General features: G+C 43.4%; 1 pseudogene; it reads right to left on the reverse strand.

Annotated features, from left to right (window-relative positions):
• Nucleotides 1-7,307, reverse strand: part of LOC139026000 (ribosomal protein S6 kinase-related protein-like) — a 22,360-nt pseudogene that overhangs the window by 1,071 nt on the left and 13,982 nt on the right.

Here is a 7,307-nt window from a genome sequence, read left to right on the forward strand (position 1 = left end):
AATATTTTTGTTTTGTGCATCTGGAAACATTCTGGAATCTCTTATTTGATTTACATGTTGCGTTTTTTATTTTGTTGGTGACGAATGGAACAGCTCTGATGTCATGTCCTTTCTTGCTCTTACCTTCACTCTCTGTGGACGATGTCATGTCCTTTCTAGCTCTTACCTTCACGTCTCTGTGGATGATGTCACGCCTTTCTAGCTCTTACCTCACATCTCTGTGGACGATGTCATGTCTGTCTAGCTCTACCTTCACGTCTCTGTGGACGATGTCATATCCTTTCTAGCTCTTACCTTCACATCTCTGTGGACGATGTCATGTCCTGTCTAGCTCTTACCTTCACGTCTCTGTGGACGATGTCATGTCCTGTCTAGCTCTTACCTTCACGTCTCTGTGGATGATCCCAACGTCATGGAGGAACCCTGAGGAGACAAACAACAGAGTCAGCATCTGTCTAGTGCAGGGTGTCAAACTCATTTCGCATCGTGGGGCACATACGGCCTAGGGAGATGTCAAGTGGGCCGGACCATTAAAATTATACCATACTCTGCTTATAATAACCAAAATATCATGTCTTTCCCTTGTTTTGGTGTAAAGAAGCACAAGAACATTAGGAAAATATTGAAATTTAATGAACTACCTTTTACAAAACATTTCATGAAACACCTCATATTCCTTAGACAAATGTGCAATTTACTTTTATCATTCACAAATATGCATTGCAACTGATCCACTGATTGTACAAAGGCACAAAACTTTAATTGGTACTGAAAAATATAGTAATGCACTTTAAGATTAAATGAGACTTTTAAAGAAAGGAATTTTTAAACCACTTACACATACGCATATAAAATCTAAATGTAATCCCTGCGTACACCTTACAAACTAAGGAGAGTGATTTTAAATGTGTAATGAAGAAAGTGTTCGCCTCCTGTAAATCTGTAAACTTCATACATGAAACATACATACACATACAATACATACTGAAAATTTATGGAGTTGTATGAACAGTAGAATTCCATCACACAACTTTTGTGTTTGAAGCTGCTGACTAACATTAAAGTGCACATTTTTTTAAATCACCACAGTAAGGATTCATCTTCACAGAGCTGTATTCTTTCAATGCAAACAGTATCTAAGCAGCATTTTAAAGGTGTTAGTCTAGTCTGGACTTTATTTGTTCCTGAAACTTGGCATCTTTTGGCCTGTACAAGTGCATCAACACCAGGTGTCATGTCCTGACTAGCTGTCACTTTCAGAATCTCATTTAAGTGCTTGTTTGTGAGCCTTGAACGCATTTTTGTTTATTGATATTCATCACTGAGAAAATTTGTTCACAAAGGTAGGTTGTCCCAAACATGCACAAAATTTTAGCAGCCAGGGCTGTTAATTTGGGGTACCCTGGTAGTAGATACTGATAAAATCTGGCCAGACCTACAGAGGCAAATTTGCCCTTCAAATCTGCATCACAACTGCAAAATCAATTATCTCTAGCTGAATTTCGACCGGCAGATCAGAAGCTTTAACTGTGAAAGGTGAGCAAAAAACTGAAAATTCTGTCTCCACAGGATGTGACCTAGAGAGGAACAGGATGTGACCTAGAGAGGAACAGGATGTGACCTAGAGAGGAACAGGATGTGACATAGAGAGGAACAGGATGTGACCTAGGGGAACAGTATGAGATCTAGAGAGGAACAGGATGTGACCTAGAGAGGAACAGGATGTGACATAGAGAGGAACAGGATGTGACCTAGAGAGGAACAGGATGTGACCTAGAGAGGAACAGGATGTGACCTAGAGAGGAACAGGATAAGACCTAGAGAGGAACCAGACAGGAGCATCAACGTGTCCAAGCAACGGTTTTTAAGGTGAAGGGTTAAATGTTGGGACGGACTCCAGGTGAGGGATTAGAGCTGGGCTGGGGGATCCCAGGTGAGGTCTGTTATTGGTGGGGAGTGAGGAGTAAGTTTAGGTTCCTGTGTGAGATGTCTCTGTGTCTGGGTAGGGACAGTGGGGCAGTGRGATAATGAGGATAAGGGCAGTGGGACAGTGGGATAATGAGGATAAGGGCAGTGGGTTGTAGGGTCTAGGGTGTTTCTATGTGACTAATGTAGAGGTGTATCTGAGTAAGGACACAGTGAGGTTGGTTTTAGGGGACATTAGGGTTCTATAGGGGTTCAGGTCTGGATGCTTCCTGTGTGACTCACTAATGTAGAGGTGTCTCTGTGTCTGCCAGCAGTCCTGAAGGTCGTGGACGAACGGGTGACGCACCTGACGCTGAGGACAAAGGTCACAGGTCAGCCTGAGAGTCATCTCGGGGAAGTAAAATTCTCGCGAAAGTTTGTCATTTCCTGTTTTACTTCTGGGGGAGGAAACGCTGCTGACAACCGTTGTGTGAAGGGAGGAAGCAAAGCTTCCCTCTCAAAAGGAATGTCTTGGTCAAACCGTCTCCTAATTTCACCCGTGTTTATCATGGCCAAACAGCTAAAAAAAATATCATTAATTTTTAAGATGTCGCCAATTTTGACTTTGTGGCTGTGGAATCTAGTGGAAAGCGTTTATCATCCACACACGGGGTTGAAATCACCGCCCCAGTTTAAGCACCTCCTTTCACCAATACTGACTCGTCCCAAAAACATCTATGACGAAAACCGAAACCAAACTGCTGAGGCTCGTATCACGTACCTTCTACTCGAGCCTTGACACGTCGAGTTCTGTAGCATGTAGGTAGAGTGATATGTATAGATAATAAGCGAGTAGCAGCAGTGTACATGTAGGTAGGGGTAAGGTGACTATGTATAGATAATAAACAGAGAGTAACAGCAGTGTACATGTAGGTAGGTAGGGTAAAGTGACTATGTTTAAATGATAAAAAGAGAGAGTAGCCTGTCTAAACCACTATACAGTGTGTATAGCTAGTCACGACCCTGTCTAACCACTATAACAGGCGTTGTTAAGCTAGTCACGACCCACGACCCTGTCTAAACACTATAACGTGTGTATACAGTGAGGGAAAAAGTATTTGATCCCCTGCTGATTTTGTACGTTTGGCCCACTGACAGAATTATCAGTCTATAATTTTAATGGTAGGTTTATTGTGAGACAGTGAGAGACAGAATATAACAAAAAAATCCAGAAAACGCATGTCAAAAATGTTATGAATTGATTTGCATTTTAATGAGGGAAATAAGTATTTGACCCCTCTGCAAAACATGACTTAGTACTATTGGTGGCAAACCTTGTTGGCAACACAGAGGTCAGACGTTTCTTGTAGTTGGCCACCAGGTTTGCACACATCTCAGGAGGGATTTTGTCCCACTCCTCTTTGCAGATCTTCTTCAAGTCATTAAGGTTTCGAGGCTGACGTTTGGCAACTCGAACCTTCAGCTCTCCACAGATTTTCTATGGATTAAGGTCTGGAGACTGGCTAGGCCACTTCGGGACCTTAATGTGCTTCTTTTGAGCCACTCCTTTGTTGCTTGGCCGTGTGTTTTGGGTCATTGTCATGCTGGATACCCATCCACGACATTTTCAATACCTGGCTGAGGGAAGGAGGTTTTCACCAAGATTTGACGGTACATGGCCGTCCATCGTCCTTTGATGCGGTGAAGTTGTCTGTCCCTTTAGCAGAAAAACACCCCCAAAGCATAATGTTTCCACCTCCATGTTTGACGGTGGGGATGGTTTCTTGGGGTCATAGGCAGCATTCCTCCTCCTCCAAACACGGCAAGTTGGGTTGATGCCAAAGAACTCCATTTTGGTCTCATCTGACCACAACACGTTCACCCAGTTGTCTCTGAATCATTCAGATGTTCATTGGCAAACTTCAGACGGGCATGTATATGTGCTTTCTTGAGCAGGGGGACCTTGCGGGCGCTGCAGGATTTCAGTCCTTCACGGCATAGTGTGTTACCATTGTTTTCTTGATGACTATGGTCCCAGCTGCCTTGAGATCATTGACAAGATCCTCCTGTGTAGTTCTGGGCTGATTCTCACCGTTCTCTGATCATTGCAACTCCACGAGGTGAGATCTTGCATGGAGCCAGGCTGAGGGAGATTGGACAGTTCTTTTGTGTTTCTTCATTTGCGAATAATCACAGAAACTGTTGTCACCTTCTCACCAAGCTGCTTGGCGATGGTCTTGTAGCCCATTCCAGCTGTGTAGGTTACAATCTTGTCCCTGACAACCTTGGAGAGCTCTTTTGGTCTGTGCCATGGTGGAGAGTTTGGAATCTGATTGATTGATTGCTTCTGTGGACAGGTATCTTTTTACAGGTAAGAAACTGAGATTAGGACGATCCCTTTAGAGTTGTGCTCTAATCTCTGTTCGTTACCTGTATGAAAGACACCTGGGAGCCAGAAATCTTTCTGATTGAGAAGGGGTCAAATCTTATTTCCTCTTAAAATGCAAATCATTTTATAACATTTTTGACATGCATTTTTCTGGATATTTTTGTTGTTATTCTGTCTCTCACTGTTCAAATAAACCTACATTAAATTATAACTGATCATTTCTTTGTCAGTGGGCAAACGTACAAAATCAGCAGGGGATCAAATACTTTTTTTCCTCACTGTAGCTAGTCACGACCCTGTCTAAACCACTATAACAGTGTGTATAGCTAGTCACGACCCACGACCCTGTCTAAACCACTATAACAGTGTGTTAGCTTGTCACGACCTGTTTAAACACTATAACAGTGTGTATAGCTAGTCACGCACCACACCTGTCTAAACCCACTATAACAGTGTGTATAAGTAGTCAGCAACCCTGTCTAAACCACTATAACAGTGTGTATAGCTAGTCACGACCCTTTCTAAACATATAAAAAGTATGTATTAGCTAGTACGACGCCTGTCTAACCCACTATACAGTGTGTATAGCTAGTCAGCGACCCAGACCCTGTCTAACCCACTATAACAGTGTGTATAGCTAGTCAGACGCCACGACCTGTCTAAACACTATAGCAGTGTGTTAGAGCTAGTCACGAACCCTTTCTAAACCCATATACAGTGTGTATAGCTAGTCACGACCTGTCTAACCACTATAACAGTTATGTATAGTTAGTCACGAGCACGACCTGTCTAAACCACTATAACAGTGTGTAATAGCTAGTCACGACCACGACTGTCTAACCTATTACAGTGTTGTTTAGTCAGTACGACCCACGACCTGTCTAAACACTATAACAGTGTGTATTGCTAGTTCACGCCCGACCCTGTCTAAACACTATTACAGTGTGTATAGCTAGTCACGACCCCTGTCTAAACACTATAGGTGTGTGTATAGCTAGTTCACGACCCACGACCCTGTCTAACCACTATTCAGTGTGATAGCTAGTCAGACGACCCTGTTATAACACTATAAACAGTGTGTATAGCTAGTCATGACCCTGTCTAACCACTATACAGCTAGTGTGTATGGCTAGTCCAGACCTGTCTAACCACTATAACGTGTGTATAGCTAGTCACGACCCACGACCTGTCTAAACACTATAACAGTATGTATAGCTAGTCACGACCTGTCTACCCACTATAAACAGTGTGTATAGCTAGTCCGCGACCCACGACCTGTCTAAAACATATTACAGTGTGTATAGTAGTCATGACCCTGCTAACACTATAACAGTGTGTATAGCTAGTTACGACCCTGTCTAAACACTATAACAGTGTGTATAGCTAGTTCACGACCTGTCTAAACCACTATAACAGTTGGTTATAGCTAGTCACGACCCACGACCCTGTCTAAACCACTATAACAAGAGTATGTATGCTAGTCACGACCTGTCTAACCCACTATAACAGTGTGTATAGCTACGCAGCCCACGACCCTGCTGCTAAACACTATTACTGGCTCAGTTGGTAGAGCATGGCGCTTGGCAACGCCAGGGTTGTGGGTTCATTCCCCACGGGGGACCAGGATGAATATGTATGAATTTCCAATTTGTAAGTGTCGTTCTGGATAAGAAGCGTCTGCTAAATGACTTAAATGTAAGTTAATAGTAAACCTATATACAGTATTGTATAGCTAGTCACGACCCTGTCTAAACCACTATTACAGTGTGTATAGCTAGTCACGACCCTGTCTAAACCACTATTTACAGTGTGTATAGCTAGTCACGACCTTGTCTAAACCACTATTACAGTGTGTATAGCTAGTGCAACAGTACAGACAGCACTCTACAACACATATAAGGCGTGTCTCACGCTCTCTCTCTCGCTCTCTCACTCTCTCACCCTGTACTATAACTTCTTCTTTAGACTGTTCCAGAAGCCCAGCCTCAGGATTCTGACTTAGGGATTACCTTACACACACACACACACACACACCACACACACACACAGATGATTGTGAGCATTGGAATGACATTAACATGTAACACACAGCGATTCTTCTCATAAGCAGTGGCAGTTTCTGCCGTTTAGCTAGTCCGCAGATATACTATATATACAAAAAGTATGTAGACACCCTTAAATTATAGTGCATTCAGCTATTTCAGCCACACCTGTTGCTAAACGGTGTATAACATCGAGCACACAGCCTGCCATGCAATCTCCAGGAGCAAACATTTGCAGTAGAAGGGCCTTATTGAAGAGTGCTAGTGACTTTCAACGAGGCCCAGCGTAGGATGCCTCCTTAGTCTGATGGACTAATCTGGGTTTGGCAGAAGCCAGGATAGCGTACCTACTGCCAATGCATTGTGCCAATGTAAAGTTTGGTGGAGGAGGCTGTTTTTTGGTCTGGGGCTGTTTTTCATTGGTTCGGGTCTTTCTTAGTTCTAGTGAAGGGAAATCTTTATCGCTACAGCATACACTGACATTCTAGATGATACTGTTCTTCTCACAACTTTGTGGCAACAGTTTGGGGAAGGATTTCCTGTTTCAGCATGACAAAGCAAGGTCCATATAGAAATTATTTGTCGAGATCAGGTGTGGAAGAACTTGACTGGCCTGCACAGAGCCCTGACCTCAACCCCATCAAAACATTTGGGATGAATTGGAACTCAGACTGTGAGCCAGGCCTAATCGCCCTACATCAGTGCCCGACCTCACTAATTCTCTTGTGGCTGAATGGAAGCAAGTCCACGCAGCAATGTTCCACCATCTAGTGGAAAGCCTTTCCCAGAGAGTGGAGGCTGTTATTAGCAGCAATGTTTTCCATCATCTAGGGGAAGCGCTTCCCAGAGAGATGGAGGCTTGTTATAAGCAGCAATGTTCAACATCTTAGGGGAAAGCCTTCCAGAAGAGTGGAGGCTGTTATAGCAGCAAAGGGGGGAACCAACTCCATATTAATGCGCTCATTTTGATT

The sequence above is a fragment of the Salvelinus sp. IW2-2015 genome, unplaced genomic scaffold (assembly GCF_002910315.2).
Source record: "Salvelinus sp. IW2-2015 unplaced genomic scaffold, ASM291031v2 Un_scaffold3713, whole genome shotgun sequence".
Classification (NCBI taxonomy): domain Eukaryota; kingdom Metazoa; phylum Chordata; class Actinopteri; order Salmoniformes; family Salmonidae; genus Salvelinus; species Salvelinus sp. IW2-2015.